The sequence below is a fragment of the Talpa occidentalis genome, unplaced genomic scaffold (genome assembly GCF_014898055.3).
Source record: "Talpa occidentalis isolate TD23 unplaced genomic scaffold, MPIMG_talOcc4v2.1 talOcc4.4, whole genome shotgun sequence".
Classification (NCBI taxonomy): domain Eukaryota; kingdom Metazoa; phylum Chordata; class Mammalia; order Eulipotyphla; family Talpidae; genus Talpa; species Talpa occidentalis.
This window is the reverse complement of record NW_023604295.1, coordinates 76,427,250-76,438,723: the sequence shown is the minus strand read 5'-3', so window position 1 is coordinate 76,438,723 and position 11,474 is coordinate 76,427,250. Positions and strand designations below refer to the sequence as shown.

General features: G+C 41.1%; 1 long non-coding RNA gene across 1 annotated transcript; it reads right to left on the bottom strand.

Moving 5' to 3' along the window:
- Nucleotides 1-3,395: 3,395 nt before the first annotated feature.
- LOC129146682 (uncharacterized) lies at nt 3,396-8,789 on the bottom strand. Its single transcript, XR_008553710.1, has 3 exons — nt 8,671-8,789; nt 3,897-4,175; nt 3,396-3,560 (listed from the first exon to the last, which is right to left on the bottom strand). It is a non-coding gene; the product is annotated as an uncharacterized LOC129146682 (long non-coding RNA).
- Between the last annotated feature and the right edge of the window lie 2,685 nt (nt 8,790-11,474).

The following is an 11,474-nucleotide window of genomic DNA, read 5'->3' as shown; positions in this document are numbered from 1 at the left end:
TCCCTTCCAGCTCCATCCATGTTGCTGCAAATTGCACGAGTTTATCTTTCTTGATTGCTGAGTAAAATTCCATTATGTATATGGAAAGCTGTGTGGAGTTTCCTCAACCTACTAAAGATAGAGCTTCCATATGATCCAGCAATTCCACTCCTAGGTATTTACCCAAAGGACTCCTTAGTCTTTCTTAAATACACTCCAGTCAGGATTTCATTCTCAAAATTGCTCCCCCAAACTGCTTTTATTCAGATCTTTAGAGACCTCCACATTGCCAAGTCCCATGGCTCAACCTTAGTCATCATCTTATTCAACATGTCGACAACATTTCACACAGTTGCTTACTTTTTCCTTCATCACTTTCATGACTCGGCATCCAGAACATCACTCTCTATTGCCTCACTGGTGCTTTCTCTGACTCCTTTCCTTGTCATTCCTTGTCATTTCCTTGTCTTCCTTGTCATTTCCTTGTCTTCTAAAGTCCTGAACATTCTCTCAGTTATCTCCAGTCTCATAGCTTAAAATTTTATTTTTATGCTTTTGACTCACAAGGTTTTATTACAAGCCTAGATTTCTCCTTTCAACTCAAAATATACATTTGGAGGGGACAGTAGACAGCTCAACTCAATAGGTGTTTAAATAAATGTGATTCTTGCTCTACTCCAAACCGATTCCTTCCAATACCTCTGTCTTCCCAGTTGTCTAGACCAAAGACCTTGGAATCATCCTTGACTTACTTCCCTTCCCTTCCCTTCCCTTCCCTTCCCTTCCCTTCCCTTCCCTTCCCTTCCCTTCCCTTCCCTTCCCTTCCCTTCCCTTCCCTTCCCTTCCCTTCCCTTCCCTTCCTCCCTCCTTCCCCTCTCTTTTCCCCTTCCTCTGTCTTTTTTCACAACACATTCTCAATCTATCAAAAATTCTTTTCTTATTCTTTCTTAAAAAAGAAAATATTCTTTTCGCGACCTCCATTACTACCATCTTGTCTAAGCTACCATTGTCTCTCACCTCTCATTGCAAAAGTCCTTTAACTTTGTTTCTCCTTCTGTCTTCATGTCTCTGAAATCTATTTTCAACACAGCATATGGAATTAACCTTCAAAAAAACTAAGCAAAAATAGTATAACTTTTTTGCTCAAAACCCTCCATTGGGTTCCCAAATCATTTAGAGTAAAAATCAAAATCCTTCCCATCACCTACCAGATCCTACCTTTTGTGATCTCATTTCCCACCACTCTGTCTCTTGAATGCTCTCCTCAGTCACACTAGTGTCTTTTTTAGAAGAAACTGAACTTTCTCCTACCTCAGGGACTTTGCACTAGCTATACCCTTTACCCTGAAATTTTATCCCACAGATTCCTCATGACTCATTCCCTCTACTCTAGTATCATTTTAGTGAGACCTTTCTTGACCACCTGATATAAAATGGTATCCTCCTGTTCTAGCACTCCCTTTTTTCTTCATTGCACTTCCATTACATGGCTTGCTACATATTTTACTGTCTCTCCTCCTACTATAATATGAGTTCAGTGAAATCAGAGACTCTTTACAGTTATATTTCCAGCACTTAGAATGGTGCATGGTATTGAGTAGATATTACAGAAATATTTGTGGAATGAATGAGTAAATTTAAAAAATCAACATCTTGGGGCCTCCCCGGTGGCGCATCAGTTGAAGCTGCCCATATCCTCTGCAGCACTGGTTCAATCCCCGGCTGCCGGGTAAGCGTCCCACATGGGGCGCAGACCTCAGTCTGCCTGTTCTGTTCTCTGTTCTGGCTTTGGTGAATTCTCTCACCCTCCTGCACTTCTGACTGTTCCCTAGTATCTGTATAAATAAATAAATAAATCTTTAAAAAAAGTCAACATCTTTAGCCTCTACAGTTGTTTCAGAGATGGTAACGTATCACAGGCTAAAGTCAGAGAAGGCCTTGAGTACTACGCTATGGCATGGTTAGAGATTTGGGAGACTTAGAAGAAAACACTCAGGTGAAGGAACAGGTTAAAAAGTAGAAGCTGAATTCCTGTTATGAGTGAGACCATCTGTTATTTTTCTTTCTGGCTTATTTTACTGAGTGTGATCGCATCCAGCTCCATCCATGTTGCTGCAAATTGCATGGGTTTATCTTTTTTGATTGCTGAGTAACATTCCATTGTGTATATGTACCACATCTACTTGATCCAACCTAAATAAGGGACCAGGAAAAAGACTATTATAATAAAGTAAAAATCAAAATCAACAAGCAACTATAAACCAGAGACACACTACAGGGGGAGGAGAGGGGGGAGTAGGATCAAAACAAGGGGGGTGGGAATTGTATGGGGACTATAACCAAGATGAAAATGCATACGTTGTGCAAAAAATGAAAAATGATGTAAAAACATAAAATTAAAATAATAATAATAATAAATAAAATAAAAAAGTAGAAGTTGAAGCAAGAGAACTCCAACAGCATTTATTGAGTACCTATAACATGCTAAGTACTTCACACTCATTGTATCATATTACCTTCATGATTACCATAGCAGAGAGATATCATCACATTCACTATACAAACAAGGAAATTTTATTTCAGGAATACTTTAAAAGTAGCTTTCTGGGAAATCTATAACAAGTAAGTGGCAAGCCATTTTTATTTAACTGAATCCAGAACCCATTCTTTTTCTGTTTGTGTGTTGTTGTTGTTTTTTTTATCATCCCTATGATTAGTGTTATTTAAGTTCATGAACTTTACCAATCATGCTCCCTCCCACACCGTAAGATGAAAGATGGCCATTGTTGGTGTCCAAATAAGTGACACATTAGGAAACAGTCAAACTAATAAATGTATTCTCACATTCTTCTTATTAACCTAATGAGATTAAACCTCTCTGGACTTACATTGGTGGCAGCATGAACTTCCAGCACTGTGGCCAGCATTACCAATCCATATCTCTGCTGGTCATCCCAGCATGAAGCATCTGTTTGTTTATTTCTTTGCTGTGCCTGCATAGCAGATTTCATCCTTGGAAAATAAACTTCAAGTTTAAAACTGAAATCTTTATTCCTGTCTGGAAAATTGGAGATATCCTTAACAATTTGAAAGGAAGTGATGCTTCTGCTGCCATCAGCTACAAAGTGGTGGACGCCCACGGTGCTATTTATCAGATTTACATAGATTCCAGGTGAATCTGATCCAGTGGCTCCAAAGAGTGAGTATTAAGCTAATTGTTATTCTATTCCCTCCAGAATGCCTTTGATTTGGAAAAAAACAATTAAATTTGAATAGAGTCAGAAATTAAAATGAGTTTTTGTTCACCACTGAAATTCATGAGAATATGGGGAGAGGAGAAAGGAAAATTTTTGACATTTTTTCCAAAATCCCTTGCCTTCACAATAAAGTGGGAAACCCCATATATTGGTCCGTTTTGCTGTGGAAACAAACTCCAAATTACAGTTAAAACAAAAGTTTATTTCTTATTCATGTTATATGTTAGTTATGGGTCACTGTGTGGTCAACTTTTGGTCTGCTCCATAGGTCATCTTCATTCCAGAATTCAGCTAAAGAAGCAGTTCTTCTGTGGGATAAGCAATCTGGGGGCAGTGGGAAAAAAAGAATTGTTGACAACTAAGGATGGCCCTTAAGTCATCAACTTATCATGGCACATCTCATTCAGGTGTCATGACCAAAGTAACTGACATAACTGAGCTCAATGTCAATGGGGCAAAAATGTATATACTCCTCCTGCAGGAGGCACTGAAAGTCCCATAGCAATGTCTGGAGTTGTGAAGAGATGAGGACCATATTCTGTTGGTTACACAACATAGACCAGCCGTGTGTGTGTGTGTGTGTGTGTGTGTGTGTGTGTGTGTGTTCCCTACCTCCTTCCTTTCAATAAGACACTGTGGGCGCCATGTCTTCATAGTCACCTTGTTTCACTTGTCAACGACTGCTGTGTTGAGAAGTAATGTTCCCTTTCCTCTTTTTCACTGTAGCCTCATCTTCTCACAATTGATATTCCATGTGAGGTGCTTGCCCATGGCTGATCAATAAGAGGTGTGAGGGTGAAAGAATGGGCCACAAGAGAAGTATGGTGAAGCACCAGAAGGAGAAAGTGGTTTTAACTAGAGAATCTGTTAAACAATCTGTTGATTGTTTGTTTTGTGATCTTGAGAGAGTCACTTGATTTCACTGTCTTTTCAATGTTCCTATTTAAAAAAAGAAAAGAAAAAGACAAAAAGGAAGAAAAAAGATATAAGAACATTATATTAGCACTAGCATGTGAAATGAGTATCATGATAGTATGTTTCATGCTTTAAGCAATGCTACAAGAATCTCTCATTCTAGAACTGATCATTGACATTGGTGTCATTACCCAAGTGGTTTAAATGTGTCTCCAGTTTGGAATGGGCCCTTGGTTCCCAGCCTACTTCCTCAGTCTCATCCCATCTGTTTACCCTTGGGCCTTAATAAATCCATGAATTAAATAGGTGTGCCAAACTTGATGACTCCTATTCTGTGTCAGATTGACTTATAATCCAATCTTTCTGGTTCCAGGGCAGTAAGCCACTCGTAACAAGGAAGTTCAGACAGTACTTACAGGCTCCTGACCCTCCAGGTCACTTATGTGAGAGTTATCCACTTATGCTCAAGATATGAAATGCTTTTGATCAATTTCAAAGACACTCTTCTTTTTTACTCAATAAATGTACAGTATTTTATGAAAGAAATATAGAAGTTTTTTTGCATGGGTAGACATTGTATATAATATTTTGTTCTTCTATCCTGAGTATTGAGAGAAGATAAATTTTATCAGAATTCATGGAATTGAAAGATATCTATTTTCAACATCTCTCTTTTCCTCATAGCAATTGCATTACTCCAGAGAACAGACTGATGGTTTCTTTCTCTCTCTCTCTCTCTCTCTCGCTCACCTTTCTATCAATAGACATTTATCCATTTATCCATATTTATAGATATATAAGTTGGCAGATAGATACCTAGATAGATAGATTTATTATAAGAAATTGGCTCACACAATTGTGGAGACTTGGTGAGACCAAAATCTGATGGAGTAGGCTTGCAGACTGGAGACTCAGAGAAGAGTTACAGTTGAAATCCAAAAATAGTCTGTTGGCAGAATTTCTTCTTGCTTAGGGGAAAAGTCAATCTTTGTTTTATTAAGGCCTTTAACTGATTGGGTGAGAACCACTCCCACTATTGAGAGTAAACTCCTTTACTCAAAGTTCACCAATTTAAATAAAACCTTATCCAAAAACACCTTCAAAGATTCTTCCAGAATAATGTTTAAGCAAATAAATACCTGGGGGCCATTGTCACATCAAATCAACATATAAAATTAGCTAGCACAGTAATATAAAACAGAAAACAGCCCACCGACATGAGCAGGAAAATCGGAGAACATGGGAATGAAAAGAATGCTTTGAGAACATTGAGTCTGCCCTCTCCTGTCTTGCGGATACAGAAACTGAGAGATAGAGATTATACATCTAATTGCAACTTACAATTAAACCCGCATATCCTTTTTTTTTTTTTTCAAAGATTTATTTATTTATGCACACAAGAACTGGCGTTCAGGCCAGAGGTGTGGGGGATGAGAGGATTCACCAGAGACAGAGTGGGGAGCAGAAAAGTCAAATCTACTGAAATACACTGCTGAGGGGAGCAGCGGGCGAGACAGGAGAGGTCTGCTCCACCATGTGGATATCACCCTGGCCAGGGATCGAACTTGTGTTCAGTGGCTGCGGATAGCTTCATAGGTTACTTCTTAACCCCTTGAGCCACCAGGGAGGCCTCCTTCTTTTTTTCAAAAAAGCAATTGAACCACTGTATAAGAACTACAGTGTTTTTTAAAAACTGAGGTATAATTAACATGTAACACTATATGTGCTTCAAGTGTACAACATGATTTGATATTGGTATATATTGTGAAATGATCACCACAGGAAGTCTAGTTAACATTGGTACTCAAGTTTCCCTCTTAACACAATGTATAAAAAGGTAACTTGAGATAATCACAACATAAGAGGGTTAAGACATTCATCTTGGAATGTTTTAGTGGGCACAGAAGCCTGGACTCTACCCCTGCCAGGAAACAATCCAGGTAGATCTAGATGATTAGGAGCAGAGTTCTTACATATGAATAAAGCTAAATTGGTGTTAATTCAACCTAATGTAATTGACTTTTTCTAAGGTACTCAAGCCATTCATAGAAAAAGGCAGTGAGTGAGGTCCAGGGCAGCACGCATTTGTTCTAAATGTGTAAGAAAAAATATATGCTTCAATGGAAAACTATGTTTTGTCTAAAGGACAAACTTCTGGGTTGATTTAGATTTCATGGAACTATTTTACTTCTAAATTGTAGATAACTGGAAGCAATACAAACTAATTCTCGTGCATAAATATGCAAAGAAACTCTTCTCCCCACTCCAGGTAAAAGGCAATTTTGCCTCCATTTCCACATTCATTTCAACAATCCTTTACTCCATATAAATTTGAAATATAAATCTGAGCTTCTTTAATTCCCTTTAATCTAGTTATCAGCCTGCTTCTCTCACTTAACAAATAAAATGTTTAACATGTTCATTTTGCATCTCTATGAGAGTCGTGGTTTTGCCTCTTTGGGGTGAAAATTATCCTTTAATGAATGTCCTGTCTTTTTCAGCACATACAAAGGATACTCTGCTGAAGTGAAATCGATCCTCTGCACAGGAGACATTTAGCTCTATTCTGTTCTAAATCCTCACATTAAAATAAAATGTTTTGTTAGGTTTTCACAGGTGTGTTGCTTTGAAATGTGGGGAAAAATACAAGTGGAAATAGAGATTCTGATAGCAAAAGAAAATAGGTTTGGGAAGAGACTAGAGGTTTCATAAAATTTAGTAGCCTGGAAAAATTTAGGATCTGGAAAACTAGACTGTGATGTGGGAAGTTGCATGGAGTAGAACAGCATAAGCATGTCTCAAAGCAATTGCCTCTGAGGCCAACCCAAATCACCAGCTAGCCTAGAAGAAACCTTTTTTACTCTACCCCCACATTCCACATAAACTCTTAAAAGAGGATATCAGCAAATGTTTTGGGCTCAGTTCATCTTGGGAATGTTTCAGTGGGCTCCGAAGCCTGGACTCTGCTCCTGCTAGTAAACAGCCTGGACAGATCTGGATGAGAAATTCTCAAGAAGACAAAAAAGTGACTGAGAAAAGGGCTCAAGCAATCCCAGTTCCCACATCTCCTCATCCTCCTTGACTCCCTCTGCAGCTTGGATCCCCCAAAGTTTTATGTGCAGGTGGGCACAAGGGGAAGAAGCGAGGGAGAAGTGTAGGGCACACCTCCCTAGCCAAACCCAGGAAGCGCACCTCTGTCTCCTCCCGAGGGCCCGCATGGCTTCCACATGGTCTCTGCTATCAGTCTGCCTGCTGTGTTTACCCCTGCCAGGTCACCACACTCCCAGCTTCTCAGTGACCTTGTTGGATGTCTGTGCCATGCCTACGACTTCTCCTAAGGATGCCTTTCCCATCAGCTCCATTACTTGTTGGACTACTTGCTTGCGGGTCCTGCTTTTCATTCTTCCCAGACAGTAGAACTTTCATTTGGCTCCAGAGGAAGCCTGATTCCTTAGCTCCTCACCATCTCTCTGATGAGGAATATGGGAAAAGCTCCTAGGGGTTGAGCCACACTTTACCTTTGCTACTGTGTCTTTCACAGCGACATACTTAGTTGAAATACTCATCATCTCTTTTCTAGGGCACACAAGCCTGTCCTGCGTAGACTGTATGAGATTGATGAAACAAATTGACTGCAAAATTCTAATGGTGTAACACAATCAAAATTTATTTCTAGGAACAGGTTGCCAGGGCCACTCTCCCTGATAGAGTCTTTCAGAGAAAGTGAGTAATGAAGACTTGTCTGTTTAACATGTGGATCCCAAGGGCTCTGTGGGCATTGACACTGCAGCTTGAAAGAGAAATTAAAGTGGAAAAAAGTGTATGGGAGTCCTTTATGGGCCAGGCCTGGAAATGATACACTTCCTTCCTGTCTGCTCTCACTCCGCCGGAATAAGCACAGACACTCGGCCACCCTGCTAAGGACTTTGGGGAGGAATACCAAGCATGTGCCCAAAGAAAGGGAGAGTGAGTTTAGGGGACCACTATTGCTTCCACTACAGGTCCCCCTGCCTCCAGTCTTATTCCCCTCTGCCCCTTTGCAGTCACTGTGGCAGAGTCTCAGGGCTGGTGAACTGTGGAGGCAGCACCAGGCCCATGCTTGTCAGAATCCTAGGCCTTGTGCTTCCACAACATCCTTCAGCTTGCTGTGGCAGCTTCTCCCATTCCATCTTCACCTTTCATTCATTGCCTTCTCCTCTTTAGGCCTCTCCATATTCTCTAGAGTGGGGAGGAATACTCTCTCCTCCTTTCTTTTCTTTTCTTTTTTGATTCACCAGTGACAGAGTGGGGAACAGAACAGGCAGATTGACTGAAATACACTGCTGAGGGGAGCAGGGGGTGAGTCAGGAGAGGTCTGCTGCACCACGTGGGTAGCTCCCTGGCCAGGAATCGAACTCTCCCTGCAGTGGCTGCGGACAGCTTCATAGGTTGTGTCTTAACCCCTTGTGCCACCAGAGAGGCTCTCTCTCCTCCTTTCTTTACCTAACTTAAACCTTGGTGCGAGCATGAAAAATCTTACCTTCTTTACCACTTCACAACTGTTCCACTTTGCTCCCTTCCACAGGTCTCTTTCTACTGTTTTACCTCTGTGCTGTCAGCTCTGAAAATCCCAAAATTGTTATTGACCACTTGAGGCAATGTTTCTCTCTCCCCATGGCGACTGACGGAAGGCCATCCCCTGTGTGTTCCAGGCTCGGTGCTCCTGTCCTGCTGCTGGTTTCACTCCTTCCTAACCTCTAGTCTATTGGTCTATATGTGACAAGGCTAGTTCAGAGTTCATGTGGGTGGGAAAGAAGACTCTGCCTCTTGATGGAAGGATTGGTAAGGAATTTGTGATCATCTCTAATCCCTCATAGATATAATAAAAATGAACAATAATAAACATTTTCATCATGCTCTAGAATTATGATATTTTTGTAAACATTATCTCATTTAAAGAAGTTAGACTTTATTTTTACTCCAGGTTTTCCCAAGTGGGCAAAAAAACATGGTGTGGTGGAGTTAAGTGATTTGCCCACTACCACGTGTGTAGGAAGTGACAGAACAGGGGTCTTGTATCAGGTTTCCCTCCAGTCGTTGATTTCATGCTTTCCCACTGCTTCTCATTGCCTAGTTCCAGCTCTGGGGGGGCATAGATAGGTTTCCTTTAATTTTCCATTTGAATTAATTTGGGCAACCCCAAATAAGAATGCTAGATAGTAAGAGAAAGTTGAAGAGTTATGAAAAAGAGACTGAAGATATAGGTGGACTGAAACATATACTTATGATCCTAAATTTTGACTCTAGGCTTTACTGAAACTATGTTGACTACATTAAAGCAAGAGACAAAACCCCAATAGAGTTGTTAACCACTGTAGGGTATGAATGTGGTTTACAGTTATCCAAGAAACACCTTTCAATGGTGGAATCCCAGGAGAAGGATGGAATTGGGCAAGATTTCATTGAACAGATAACCTGAAAGTTTAGGTATAAGTGTATAAATCTCCATGTGTTTCTCTAACATAACATCTTAGTGCCTTGGAAGGACCACACTAGCCACTTTCACTGGCAGTGAGAAAAAAAGGAAGATATAATGGAGCTGTGACCAAAGGGAAGGAGGTCAAGATGGCGCCATGACTTCAAGAAGCCCAGGTCTGTCTCATCAGGAAGTTCTCTGCCATCCCCCCAGCAACAGTGAGGCCATAGTCTGGCAAAGGGGCTGCCCCAGATAGCCAGGCAGGCTGTTCTGCTGATGGGCACCGGCTGACCGACAAGTGCAGTGAAATCCAGCCTGCCCTCCACTTTCCAATCATGCACTGTGGACAGACTGTCCACTTGTGGGGACAGGAACAGTTTACCATTTAATTCAAGGCACGTCTCTGCTCGTCATGTACTTGGAGGGTGCTTTCCCCTAATTTGTTATGACGACACTTATTGTGCTGGGGGGGGTCTTGCCCCAGCAGCCAACGAACTGCTTAATGTAGAGTGGACTTAATTCCATATGTTAACCAGTCCAGCGTTGCTCTTTTCAAAATCTGTCATTTGGATTCCAACTCCCATAGTGGCCTCAAGTGAAACCCAGACCTCAAGTGAAACCCAGACCTGCCTGGTGGTGTTCCACAGGCTGCTTGGACAGGCCACTGAGCTTCTCTGTTCCTCCAGTTCTTATTTTTGAAATGGGGGAACTGGACCAGGTGACACTGATGTCCCTTCCCAGGTGTAACTTGCTGTGGCTTAAAATTCTGTGATTGGGAGTAAGTGGGTCAGACTTGCAAATTCAGTCTGGGCTTTTCTCTGGATAACTCTATATTTCTGCTGCCCATCTTGTTAGTCCTGACTAATGCTGTAATCTGAGGACTAGTGGTATCAAGAGAAAAAAAGTTCCAGCTTCAGATAAGGAAAAGACTAGTAAACACAATCAAATATTAAGTCTCCTCTTCTGTTCTTATCCAAACACACATGTGCATGCGTGCAACTGCACGAGCATGCACACACACACACATGCACACACACATACACACACAAGCGCATGCACAGGCTGAGTTTAGTGCAGAGCTTCCCTCATTTCAAAGCGTAGACAATATGTTAGAGTTTCCCAGATATAATCATTTAATGCACTCTCATTTATCTCTCTGAAACCCAGAAGCAACTAAATTGTAGAGAGTCTGGACCTGGGCATTTCTATTTACTTGTTTCCATAGACAATTTTTGACGAAGGTAGGTTCATATTAATAAAGGAGTTAATTTGCCTCCAGCCTTTCTCCTCACAGTAAACGCTATCCAAAAAACTCATAAATCATTCCACACTTCCTAGACTCATCTTTGTTACACAAAGGGAATGCTGCTGCTCTCTGAACCTTCTATTATCTACAATACACCCCATGCCTTTCCATTACTTATATTTTTCCTTAAGGTAAATGATTCCCCGGCTCTGGGAGGCAGCAGATAGCTATACGCGTCATTCCTTCTGCTGATGGTTTTGAAAAAGTGAGAGAGAAGAGTGGAGGTGGAGAGCCTGGGTGGAGAAAGCCTGACTTTGTTGAATTATAAAATGCATGAAAATGAGAGAAAGGGAAATTTGAGGGCAGGGGGAATAAAGGAATCGATTCATACTGATTTAATACTTACTAAGCACTGTATGAGCTCTGTTGCCTTCCAGAATGTCTATCTGGAAGTCCCACCGGCCTCTGATGATTAGCATTTCCCTTCTGCTGTGCAGACATGTCCTGCCTGTCCTCCATACTGGGGGAGGTACCATTATTTATTCTGGGAATTTCACATATCATCGCATTCATTCTTCATATCCACCCACAGGATAGAAGTGATCACTCAGTGAGAGCAGAA